Source organism: Oxyura jamaicensis, chromosome Z (genome assembly GCF_011077185.1).
Source record: "Oxyura jamaicensis isolate SHBP4307 breed ruddy duck chromosome Z, BPBGC_Ojam_1.0, whole genome shotgun sequence".
NCBI classification, from domain to species: domain Eukaryota; kingdom Metazoa; phylum Chordata; class Aves; order Anseriformes; family Anatidae; genus Oxyura; species Oxyura jamaicensis.
This window is the reverse complement of record NC_048926.1, coordinates 2,678,765-2,691,170: the sequence shown is the minus strand read 5'-3', so window position 1 is coordinate 2,691,170 and position 12,406 is coordinate 2,678,765. Positions and strand designations below refer to the sequence as shown.

The 12,406-nt window shown below is 51.0% G+C and overlaps 1 protein-coding gene across 2 annotated transcripts in view; it reads right to left on the bottom strand.

Moving 5' to 3' along the window:
- Positions 1–11,814, bottom strand: part of ZBTB7C (zinc finger and BTB domain containing 7C) — a 92,854-nt gene extending 81,040 nt beyond the window's left edge. For both annotated transcript variants that reach the window (XM_035310426.1, XM_035310428.1), the window contains exon 1: positions 11,718–11,814. The gene's annotated coding sequence lies outside the window, so the exon portion shown is untranslated. The remainder of the gene's footprint in view (positions 1–11,717) is intronic.
- Between the last annotated feature and the right edge of the window lie 592 nt (positions 11,815–12,406).

Below are 12,406 nucleotides of genomic sequence, written 5' to 3'. Positions count from 1 at the left end.
CTCTCCTCACTTGCCTAATGGAAGAACAAAAGCACAGTGATCCCTTCCAAAAATGTCTTTTGAGGAACAGACGACCAAGCCCTCAGTATTTCTGTTTATTTATTTCTGGACGAGCTCCAGCCTGGCAGTGTTGTTCTGTCCTTCCTCCAGGCTCTTGCAGGACTCGCTCAGAGCTGCATGCACAGTGCTTCATCACTACGCAGGTCTTGGACAGACCCCATACCTAATCCAGGAGTGAAACACTGGCCGTGGAGGCACCCAACAGAAGGCATGGCCTTGGCTCTCTGTGCAGACAGAGCTGGTTGAAGGCCATAGGTGTCCTTCACACCATCGCCTACATTTGTCCAAGTTCTCTGCATGCCCATCCTCCAGCCAGGTGCGTTCATCAGAAGGTCCCCATGGCCTGCCCATCAGGTTCCAGCCCAGTCCACGTCCCACCCGAACGGGGACCAAACCCACCAAAGCCAAACCCAGCGCAAAACCAGGCTCAGACCTTTCATTGTTCAGCGCCGCTGGCTGCGACAAAGCAGAAGGGGATTTCTGTCATGATGACTGCTCATGGAAAGTCCCCGACTGGCCCACAACCAGGGAAAAATGGAAAATATAACTTTAATACCAAGTTGGTGGCAGACTGTCTATTTTTCTCTCCTGTGACTAGTTACCATGGATAGATTTCTGAGGTCGACAGTGCAATTGTTCAAGGCACTGCTCCTATTAAATAGGAGATGAGCAAATCATCCCATTTGTACTGTGCTTTAATTTCCAGAAATTCTTTGTTCGTTTGTTTGCTTAAATTATTTCTCTAATTTAAAGAAACAATGCAGTCTTACAAAGCGATGGCTCAAATCTCTCGAGTAACCCTGCTGCGGTTCATTACTTCTGCGCTAGTTAACAAGGACTGTAATTTCCCTAAGGTTTAATAGAAAATCCTTCTATAATGCAGAGAGGCAGGACATTTTAACAAACTTACTACCGTGTTTCAGCAATGCTGTAGGTGAGGGCAAGGCATGGGTCCTGCTCAGGGGTGCTGTATAGAAGGGGTTACCCTAAACTGAGCTTTCTTTACCTGAAGTGGAGAGCTCAGACTGCACGTGCCACCCCTTCAGCTAGAGAAAGGGACCTGAGGGCCACACCATGTTGGTGGCGAAATGCAAAAACCTGCCAAAAAAATGCTCTCTGCTGAGCATCACAACATTTCCAGCCCCATCTGGGACGAGGCTCCTGAGGCACCGCAGCCCTCATCCCAAACCAGCCTGGGTTGCTTAGTGCTCATTTGACCGGGATGACATAAATGACACTGGAGGGGCCGAGATGCACGCAGACGCCTCTGGGGTGGGCGTGCTGGGAGAGGCAGACGTTCGGTCTCTTCTGCTAACAGTACGGATTGCAAAGTAATCAGGACACCTGATGACTGCCAGCCCATAAACTGCCTTTCTCAACAGCTCTGCAAAGAGAAGCAGAACACGTTGCTAAAAAAGATTAAGGTGATGGTGATGAACCGCACTGCCACGCGGGTCTCACGAACACCCCATGCGAAGGAAGGCCAGACGTGTGCCAGGGGGCAGACCCTGCTCCTCGCCACCAGTGCAATCATGCCAGCAGCACGCAAGAGGTTAAACAAGCACAGAGAAGAGCTGCGATAACACGGACTGGAAAACAAGCAAACACATAAAACCCCTAACAGCCCAGTAAAACCCTATAGACACGGGCAGGCAGGTGAACCGCCTCCAGGAGCTGATGAACCACTGCCACAGCTCCTTCTGCGGTGCGGCAGCATCCAACTCACAACGAGCCCCTGCAGCGGGCGAGCTCTGGGGACACGAGAGCAGTGCCTCAGCATGTAGTCTCGCCTACCCTCCGTGCCCACGCCGGGTGAGGAGCACGGCTGGCAGCTCTGCCTCGACTTATAAGGGCATTTGCCCTCCTGCAGCCAGGCTGAGCAGCTCCTCGATATTATTTACACGACAGGATTTGTCAAGCAAGAGCTACACGTGTTTGCACACAGCCTTCCCTCTTATCCAGACGGGGAGCCGTGATGATGCCGTGCGCCTCGGCCAGCCGAACAAGTGCATAAATAATAAATCACGGCGCGGTTAATCACAAGCAGGCGGTGAGCAGCCCCGAGATCCCCACAGCCTCCCTGCCGCGAGGAAGGAACCGGGAACAGCCCCGGCCCCAGCAAGGTGAGTCCCGCAGCACGCAGCGAGATCACAGGGGCTGTTTGCAGATCGCTTGCTGACCATGAATAATTCAAGCAGGAGCAGCTCGAAGCAGAAGACAGCAGATACGAGCCCAGCACATGCGTTTCGGCAGCTTTTATTCTATTAAGCAAGCCAAAGAAACCCCAAGCCCCAGGAAAAGTTGGTAGTGTAGCACTGCCGGTCTCGTGACTTGACTGCAGGTCTCACCACACAGGCTGTGACATACAGCTGGTGCTCCGCCAGATCCCCAGCTGATCAGAAGTACCCTGCTCTCCCTTCCTTTTCAAGGCTGTTTTGTAACGACTGGAGGAGGACAGGGCGTTTTTGGAAGCCTTCAGGACCCACCAACAGGCTGGGCCCGTTGCCTAATGACAAGAAGCAACAGGTCGTGTCATCCGGCAACAAAAATAAGGAGTTCCCTTTGACTGATCACACCAGCTATCATCTTCGAGGCCTCCTCCCACTGCTGCGGACCTCTCGGGGAAAAGAAACAGCACTAAAAAAGGAGAAATTAAAACCCCAGAGCTGCTTCTTCGCTTTTCCCAGGCGGGAAATAAAGCAGGTAGTGAGACGAGCTAAGAGAAAGCCTGACAGGCTGGTGGATGCTGGAAGGCTGCCATCGAGGGAAGTGAAAGCCGCAGCGGGAGGGCGCGGACAGAGAGGCCTCTTGATTCCTTGGGGCACGGGTAATTAGAGCTTGGAAAGCCTTCCCTCGCCTTCCTCCCCCCGTTTCAGCTGTCAGAAAACACCCTGGGTTTGCTCTGCCGGGGGACGGCAGCGTGTGGCGGTGCCACACGTCCTGAACCGCTGCCACCGCCGGCCGCAGCTCCGCTTCGTGGTGGCGTGAGCGGGGCTGAGAGCGGCTGCGGGGCCCCGCAGAGCATGAGGAGCAGGGTGGGAGATGCTCTCCTGAGGCCCCAGAGCAGCCTTCGGACTCGTCTACCTCTAGAGGAGCTGGTGCTGTAGTGAGGATCTGCCCTGTGGGATGGGGGTGGCAGGGAGGAGGATGGAAAAGAGAAGAAACAAATTTTAAAAAAATAAGTTAACCAGAAAGAAGCCCTCCAGGGTCGCTGGCAGCTGTGTGAAGAGCGAGTGCCACTGCAGATTCCTCATTTGTCCCTCGCCTCCAGATGAGAACGTGACTTTTTGTCCAGCAGGGTGGGTTCCTGCAGCTGCACTGCTCCTGTAGGAATAGGCTGGCGGCACACGCCCAGCGCGTTATCAGGAGGACTGGAAGCCAGTAAGCAAAAAATAAAAAATAAAATAAAGCAAGCAAGTGGTAAGGACAGCTGGTGGAAATCATACACAGCTTTGGTGCAACCAGAGGAAAGGCAGAGCTCATCCCCATGATAACTCACGGCTGTACACTTACTGCCGACAGGAAGACCTTGCTGCCCGGTACCACGGCTTGCCAAGACACATCTCCCTTAACCCCACACTCTGACCGGCACACACCGGGATGCCGGAGCCCTTTGGGAATTCCTGCACCCAGAGGGGAAGCGCCCTGCTGCACCTCCCTCCCAGGCACCCAGGGCGGCACTAACGGCAGCCCTGGGTTTGGCCCTCGAAGGGCACGCTAAGCTCCTCTTCAGCTCAGCTGGAATTAAAATGCTGCCCGACACAAACCACACGTTCGTGTTGCCTTGTACTGCGTGAAATGTATCTGATTCAACAACTACAGCGGCAGAAAAAGGCATCCGCCCGAGCTCACAGCGTGAGGAGTCCCAGCAGACGTGGCTCTCAGGGTAAACGCTTCAGACGAGAACCATTCGGGCGTCCCACGCTCGCTGGGATCTTTGATGTTACCAGCAAACTAGTCTACGCTCTCAAATCGTCCTTGAACATAAAAATATTGACTCCATCCACTCTTTCTCCCATTCTTAAGCTACTTAAGCTTAATCTTCTGAATTAAAAACATCCTCCAGCATCGCTGCCTGTAGCATCTTTGATCTAGAAAGGTCAGGGTCTAGAAGTGACATCTCGACGGTGTCTGCTACGGATGCTCCATTACCCACATTAGGAAAATTTCCCTTCAGTGCTTCACAGGAGCTGCCTATCTCTGGCAGGAAACCTGTTCCTTGCCGAGAGCCAGGGAGGCATCTCCAGACCCAGTGCAGGCCGCACATCTCACATCTCCGTGCTACCCCAAAATGATTACCCGGCCAGGCACCACATCTCATCCCCAGGGCTGCGGGTTCCCCACCCTTGCTTTTTCATTCCATGTAGAAAAATTAGCTAATTAATATGTCTGACAGATGTTCTTTGAAAGAGATATCACATCTTCAAAACGCAGGAAGATGAAAGGAGTAATCGAGCAGATTAGACTGACCAGAAAAGCAAGGATTGTAGCATGGCAGTGGAGAGCACAGCTTTAAATCTTTCTCTGATATTTATGATGTTTGTATTTGCATATCAAACTGCTTGCCAATTAACTGTATAAAAATCTGTGATGAAATTATGCAGGGTGGCTCTCCAAAATTAAGAAACGCCAGGGCTGGGCTGAATAATTGCCCTTAACTCTGTCCCTCCAGGTGTTCCCATTCTCACTTGCTCCTAACGATCATGTTCTGTTTCCCAATAATACAGCCGAACAATGCGCGCCTTTTGCAATTGCATAGACACGTATGCAACATCTCCACGTGCTGCAAGCTGCTCGGTGTGTGCCGGGACTTCTCCTGTAGCCAGTTCGGGATCGTTATTTTCTCGATCTCCTCCAGCGAGCTACACGGCTGCCGCCCCTTGTCTCAGACCGCAATCTGTTGAGCGCAGGCTTTGGCTCTGTTGTGGCTTTGTGCAGCACCTCGGAAAGTGGGACCCGTAGGTGACACAGGAATGCAAACAATAACAAAGACGCATGCTCTCATTTTACATATCAAGAGCAGTGTGGGGAAGAAAAAGCCTGGTACCGCAGCAGCACCGCCTGCCCGGAGCGTGCACAGGAACACGCCTGCGCACGCATTCAAACCAGACCACTGCGCGAGGTCTTTGTGGCACGCTGGATATCTACAAAGGGCAGGATGCAAAGCTGGAGCCTGCGGCGCTGTCTGCGCTGCCAGCGAGCAGCAGTCAGAGCTGGCAGTGCCTGAAAAGCGGGCACTGAGAGCCACGGGGACAGCGGGCGCCGGAGGGCAGGCAGCGCTCTGCCTAGGCAAGGAGTGAGGGTGTTGAGCCCCCTGCAAGTAAAGCTGCAGGATCCCAGCCCACCCCGACATCCAGGTACAGCCGCCCTTCCTCCTTTCAGTGTGTGGAACTGGAAAGAGGCCCCTTGAACTCTTCTCCAGCCAGCCTTTTTTGCCCTCAGGCAGCTGTATGATCTCCCTAATGTCCTACCTGTACAGACCGCTGGCCAGGAGCGAGTCCCCAAAACCAGGGCTTCTGCTCCCTCCCAGTTCCCTTCAGCTGGGATGTTTGGAGGACACTGGTTCTGCATGGCCTGGCAATGAAACAAACAAGCCCTCAGCTGGGCAGAGTGCTGGGATGGCTAATCCTAGTCTCTTATGGTCACCACCGGGCTCCCTTCGTTCAGCCAGGGTCACCAAATTAAGCTAGCAGAGGTTCAGGACAAGCAAACAGCGGCGGCTTTCCCTGCGGCAGACAGTGGGGCTGCAGAGCTCCTTGCTGAAGGGCTTGTGGAAGACCACTGGGGTTAACAAACAGGCACACCCCTACAGCATCAGAAAATCCCCACGTCTGGAAACACAGCTTCTTACAATCCATTAGACCAAGGGAAAGAGCCCCATAGCACTGGTTTCTTGCCACTGTCCCCTTCAGCACATGCAGAAAGGCTGCACCCAAGCCCTCATCTCCTGAGTCCCCTTCTGGTTTCTAATGACACCCCTGTCCTTCATCCTTGCTAGACACTGCTCCCGCCTGCCTCCCCAGTCGCTCCTACGTCTGTGTATCCCAAAAAACACCTCCTTCCACTTGGAAGCCTTGCCCAGGGAGTGAAAGCTTTGGGCATCGAGGAGAAGAGCCAGAAATCCCAGATGTGCTTCCAGGAAAGCCCCAGACGTAAACAAGCCACCCCTGGAGACGGTGGGGCAGGGGGTGAGGAATGAGCACCCATTCCTTGGGACCAGATTTTTGGCCTAACAGAGGGAGAAGTTTGACTAATTTGAGCGATTAAGGCACATTTTCAGACATTTAATATTAACATGAGAACAAATCAAAGAGAGCTCAGCCAGCTGGGCTCCTGCCTTGAATACATTACATATATAACAAAATAAAAAATAAAAAAGAAGAAGAAAAAAAAAAAGAGGTTTTATCTTTTTAAGTGCCTAAGAAAAGGTATAAATTCCTGCCTGACTGCAGTGCTTGGCCTCGCTGCGCCCGTAATTGGAACCAGTGTGCTCAGCTTCGCGGGCGTCCCATTCACAGGCGCGACAAGGAAGCATTCAATTTTTTCAATAGGAAATTTCATCGCTGGAAAACAATCCACCTTCCTCGCCTCTGCAGAAGAGCCGGAGGCTGAGCTCTTTGCTTGCCACGGTTTCAGCTCAGGGCCAGTCCTGGCCGGGGCTGCCGGAGGGCAGAGGCAGGGCCATGGCGTGGCTCCTCGCGGTGTCCCCGCACCCTGCCTTGCCCCGATGCTGCCAGCTCGCTGCTTTTCTCCTACATGCACTGGTTTCTTCTCTCTTTACTTGGGAGAGCTCCGAGGTTCAGGTTGCAGCTTTTATTTCCACAGCCATTCGGGCCAAACAAGCCCGCGGTTTGTCGTGGCAGTTTTCCTGAGATTTTCAGCTCTCCACCCAATTCCCGGACCTGGAAAGCACCTGGGTGGATTCACAGGCCACGCTAACAGGCAAAAGTATATTTTGCATGGGGATTTCCCCAGAGACACATCAAGTGGGTTGTTATGAGCCTGGGACACCCTTGACCACACAGGACTGACCAAAAATCACCTTACAGCAACAGCCTTTTGAAAGTAGTATTTTTTAACATCTCCTTTTTCATTCCTAAAGTTGGTGCCTTAGCAGAGAGAGTTAAACAATGGGCTTTGAGGCCACAAAAATCCTTGAAAAAAACCTCAGCAGAACTCAAGAAAGCAAAGCAACAGGCGAGGTGGCTAGGGCAGACAAAATGCAGCACCGAGCAGTGTAAAAACAATGCAAAACACCTGGCACCAGCCACTGCGCGGAGCAAGCTTCAGGATGACACAAGCTCATGGTCTGATCTACAGTGACCTGTCCCGGGCTTCCTTGTGCACAGCCCAATTTCTAAATCAAAATTTACTTCGACTTTAAATGTTATTTGAAAAGTTATTTTGCTCCCTGTTAGTCACGTAGCTTAAACAGGATGCCTTACGCAGCCCTGAAGACAAAGACTACAGCATCCAAGTAGGGAAAGAGTCCTCAGAAAGTCTTCTTGTTTGGCCCTGGCCCAGAGCAGGGACCCCAGCCATGTTCAGGAGACATGTGCCTAGTTCAGGACTGCCAGGGATGGATCCTCAGCCCCGGCAGGCTCCTGGTGGTTCACCAGCCTTTTCCTCAGAGGTACTTTTTGGCCCCAAGGATCTGCTCTTAGGGAAAAGACCCATCGCTGGACCCTACTAACTCCTCAAAGAGCCAGGAAGTTTGGGCGATGCTTTCTCTCTGCTGGCCTTCATCCTGGGCTCAGGCTCCAAGCCCTAATCCCGCCCTGAACGCCAGAGTTTATCGCTCTCCCTAGAGCACCAGCAATCAGCTGAACCCCAACAAATTTTCGAGCAAAGGAAACGCAAGCGTCTATTTTTGCAAGCCAGGATCACCTTTGTTGTGCTGTCACGCTGAGCCGCCACCAAGGCTTTTCCTAGAACTCATTAATGGTGATGGTCAAAACACTATTCCACCTCGCTCTCCTCCTGCCTCTTCAAGGGCAGGATGGGAGCACTTGAGCTGCTGCAGCACTGATTGTCCTATTGTTCTACAAAGTGCCTCCTCTACAGCAAATTGAATGCTGAGAGCTGCCAGAGAGAGCCCCTTACAATGGGACCAGTGCATGTTTCTGGGATTATTAGAGGGAAACAGAAAGAAACCTCTTCAAGAGTCTTCGTGGCACTTAACGTGACAGCTCAAAATAATGGACAGGACAAAACAGAGCAAAGATGATTTAAATTATGCAACTCCAGGAAAGTGGTGTTCACTTAGGCTTCGAAAGGAGAATTGCCATTTCTTAGAAATGCTAACACTCGGTCTGTGCATCCTGCTCCGCAGCGCACACACGCACCCCCCTTTTAGGTGCTCTATAGCGCATTTGTTCAATTTGCCAGCAAACGCCACATCCCTTCCATTAGGGGATGGAAAAGGTGCAAATGAGCAGCATGGGCTGCAGCTCATCCGTCCTTAAACCAAAACATCCCTGAGTTTGGCTCTGCTGCCAGAAGTGGAGGGATGTGCAGGTACAGGTTTACACACACGCGCTGCAGACGCCACCGGGTGGGCAGCTCTGGAGAAGAGGGGCCTCACTCCTGCTCGGGGAGGAGGGGTTGGGGGGTCTTTGCTGCGGCTGCCCCAACAAAGCAGCCCATCAGTGGCGTTAGTGGTGGGTCCCCTGTACCTGCTGCAGGCTCCTCAGCTTCTGCACAGCGTCTGCATGGGCCTCGTTGGCTGACCATGCTTGAAGCCTTCAGCAGAGGCTGCAGGAACTGCAGCCAACACATGAGAGCGTCCCAGTGTCCCCTGTCCTGCTGCCAGGTGCTGGGACCCCCCTGCTGTGCCTCCCCTCCTCATCCTCTCCGTGTCTTGCTCTCTCCTCCTGATGCTGGTTCTCTACATCATACATGAGCCTGCAGGGAAGCACTGGCCACTTTTATATGCTTTTCCATTTTTATCCATTTTTTTTCTCATTTTTTTCCATTTTTATTATCCATCTGCGAACTGCACACAGGCACCCAGAGTGGAGGGAGAAGGGTGCTGCGAGCAACACGGGCCAGGAGCTGTGTGAGGGAGCTGCCACCACCTGCCTGCTCCTGAGAGCCCCGTGGTCTCACACAAAGCCACTTCCCAGGAGCTTTCAGCTACATCAAGCCTTAATCGTCAGCCTGGGCTACTTCCAGGTGTCCACCATCGGTGGTGGTGCGCCCAGTGTTGCTGTTCACACACACCAGGGCTGTCACTCCGGTTTTCCTCGCATTACACAAAAGAAGCTAAGAACTGGGAGCACGACGGGGAATCGCCCCAGAGCCCTGAGTGACTGCTGCTCCTTTATTTCATCTCCCAGAAGTGCAGTTTCAATCTCTCTCCTCCTCTTTGAGAAAGCAGCGATGCCCCAGCCCTCCTCAGTCTGTCCAGGAAGGCAGGAGCGGGGAGGAGAGACACGCACGTAACACGGGGTCAATTAGCGAGCTGTCTGTTTCCAATAGATTTGCTTACGCTGCGGCGGCAATCTGTCTTTCCAGGCAGTGCTTTGGTTTCATGACCTGAAGCAACATGCAAAGCAGCTCCCGAGCGTCTGAGGGTGCAGCCCAGCCACGGACAGAGCCTGCCTAAAATGGCTCCCCGTGCACCCAGCTCTCTGCCAGCACCTCCGAAACCGTGGGTGCTCCACACCTTCCTTGCACCCCTGTGTGCACAGAAGGGGAAGACCACTAAATCACCATTGATATATTTAATAAAAGTGGAGTGATGCCGGGATCTATCAGCACGGATCAAGGCAGCAGCTTTGTTTTCTCCCCAGGCAGCAGCAAAGCAGCTGTCCTCATGCCCCTGCACAGCCCAGAAAAGCAGCCCAGAGAAGGCCCAGCAGAGCAGCACAGGTCTTTTTTGGGTGAAATGCTGCAGAACCCCCAGCCAGACACTAACAGGTGGTGCAGAGGGTGCTCGTCTGAGGGGAGAAAGCTGCCTGCAGGGTTTTCTGTTTCAGCATCCACCCCATGCACACATACACACAGGGGCCTTGGCAGCCCCCAGCAGCAGGAATCAGCAATAAGATGTGGATGGAGGGAGAGCCCGGCTGGGTTGCGGGGTGGCACAGGGGCAGGTGTTCCCCTGTGATGCTCAAACTCACCAGAAAAGTGCTGTTAGACTCCTCTGCACACAGCAAGTGTCGGCATCATGAGCCTGCCCTGCCTCCGTAAGTGTGAGAGGGGAAGGAATACGTGCAGGGGTATTTGGGCGTTTATCATCTTCCCGAAGCAGCAGTGCTGTTTATTATTGCTGGCAAAAGGTTCGTAAGGTATCACATGCTGAATGTGCCCATAGCACTACAGGTGGGGAAATTCCTGCGTGTAATCAAATCTAATCCACCTCTCAACGTATATACAGTACCACATTCCTCATCATATTTTCAGAGTGGTATTTGAGAGCTGATGCTCATGAAGATGATAGAATCATAGAATATTGATGTTTCTTCCTGTGATTCATAACATTATTTAAATTAATAATAATAATACCTACAATAAATGAAAATTAATAATATTAAAAGGTGATACCTTTTAATTAAATTGTTTAATTCCATAATATCAAATGAAAATTAACATTATAAAATAATAAAAATGTGTTATCTTTTAATCAGCTTAACCTGCCCCTCACTGGAAAGAACAGAATAAAATAAAGCAAAAAAGGGGAAAAGAGAAAAAAGCAATGAGGAAAGAGGAAAAATGTAAATAAAAAAAAAAAAAGGAAAAAAATGAAAAATGGAAAAAAAGAAAAAGAGGAAAAAGAGGAAAAGAAAAAAAAAATGAGGAAAAAAGAGAAAGAAAAGGGAACTAATAGTTTCTGTATATTTAAGGAACAACATCAAGTCATTTTTTAAAAAGTCCAAGTCCTTCCTAATAAGATGCCTAACAGTGTGTGAATTATACAGCCATAAAACTTCTACTTACATCTGACATTTGCTGGTAGGAATAAATCAGATCTCGGAAAAGAGGAGACGCTTGGATTTCAATGGGTATTATCATAACTTTAAATGTATTAGTGGTGATCTGAAAGCAGGACATTGTTATACAGACAGACACACTGTGTTCATAACCAATGGTAATTTGTAGAACGCATAATTTGCTACTACCAAAATAGCACAGCATGTGGTTTTTTTGCCCTTTTTAGTATATAGTCTTGTAGTTTCTTTTGGCTTGTTGAAAGAAATCTACTCCGCACAAACGGAGCAAAAGCTCAGACCTTCAGCAGCTTATACAAAACAGGTGGACACGCACCAGGGGAAATGCAGGTTTTTTGAAAAAGCGCATAAAATAAATAGATGATTATAGAAAACGAAGATGAAACCAACTTATCTTTCAAAGGCAGAAAGTTGGAGACTAAACTCAGACTGACTAAACGCTGATTGAAAACACACCCTGCCACCCCCTCTCCGAGTTTTACTAACGCACCGAGTTCTCACTTGAAAAATCTGTAGGAAAAGAGTCACCCACCCCACCTTCATCCCCAGGCTGGCAAAGATCCGTAGCTCCTGGCGTGCTCGCTGGCCCTCAAGAAGCCAGGCTGGGGTCTCCTGAGCAGCAGGTGAAGACAAGCCCTGCTCTCAAGCCCCCCACCGCGGTCCCTGCCATCACCTCCCCGCCAGCCAGGAGCGCACGGTACTCACAGGAGAGGTGAGACCCGGAGCTCCTTAGGTCCCAGCCCTTCCACGTGCCGTGGGGAGAACGACACGTTAGTCAGGTATCGCCGCTGCATGCTCAAAGGCTGCTCTGTGAGACCTTGGGTTATGTCATGGTGGAGATTCACCAAAAAAAAAAAAAAAAAAAGTAGGAAAAAAAAAAAAAAAGACAAAACCCACTAGAGAAAATAAGTGCCTGTATCCCTAACAAAGCGGCAGGGTGGAGCCAGCACACCCTTATATTTAGCTGCAGGCAAATCCTTAAAGTTGTAGCACATTTATTTCCAATGAATCACGTCAAAGCTGCAAGATCAAAACCCCAAACTCTTGCTGTTTGCCCAGTTCTGCCTTTCACTGGGAACACAGGGATTGTTGTTATCACCAGTTTGTTTTTGTTCTCTGAGCCCAGAAGGTTTGGGATGGATCAGAGATGCCAACAAGCTCAGCTAAGGCTACCTCAAGTCAAAGTAAAGGCAGTTTCCCACAACCCCGAGCTATTAATTTGAAGGATCCGGATAGTCTGTAAAGTGGAAAAAAGTAGTTATCACACTTAAATTTAGAAAACACCCGAGGGCTGAGTGCCACTGAGAATTCCTCACATCTCTACCTGCCCCGACAGAGCAACCTGGGCGGCTGCGAGGTCAGAGCCCATATGCACAGGGCACGATCTTTTGGGA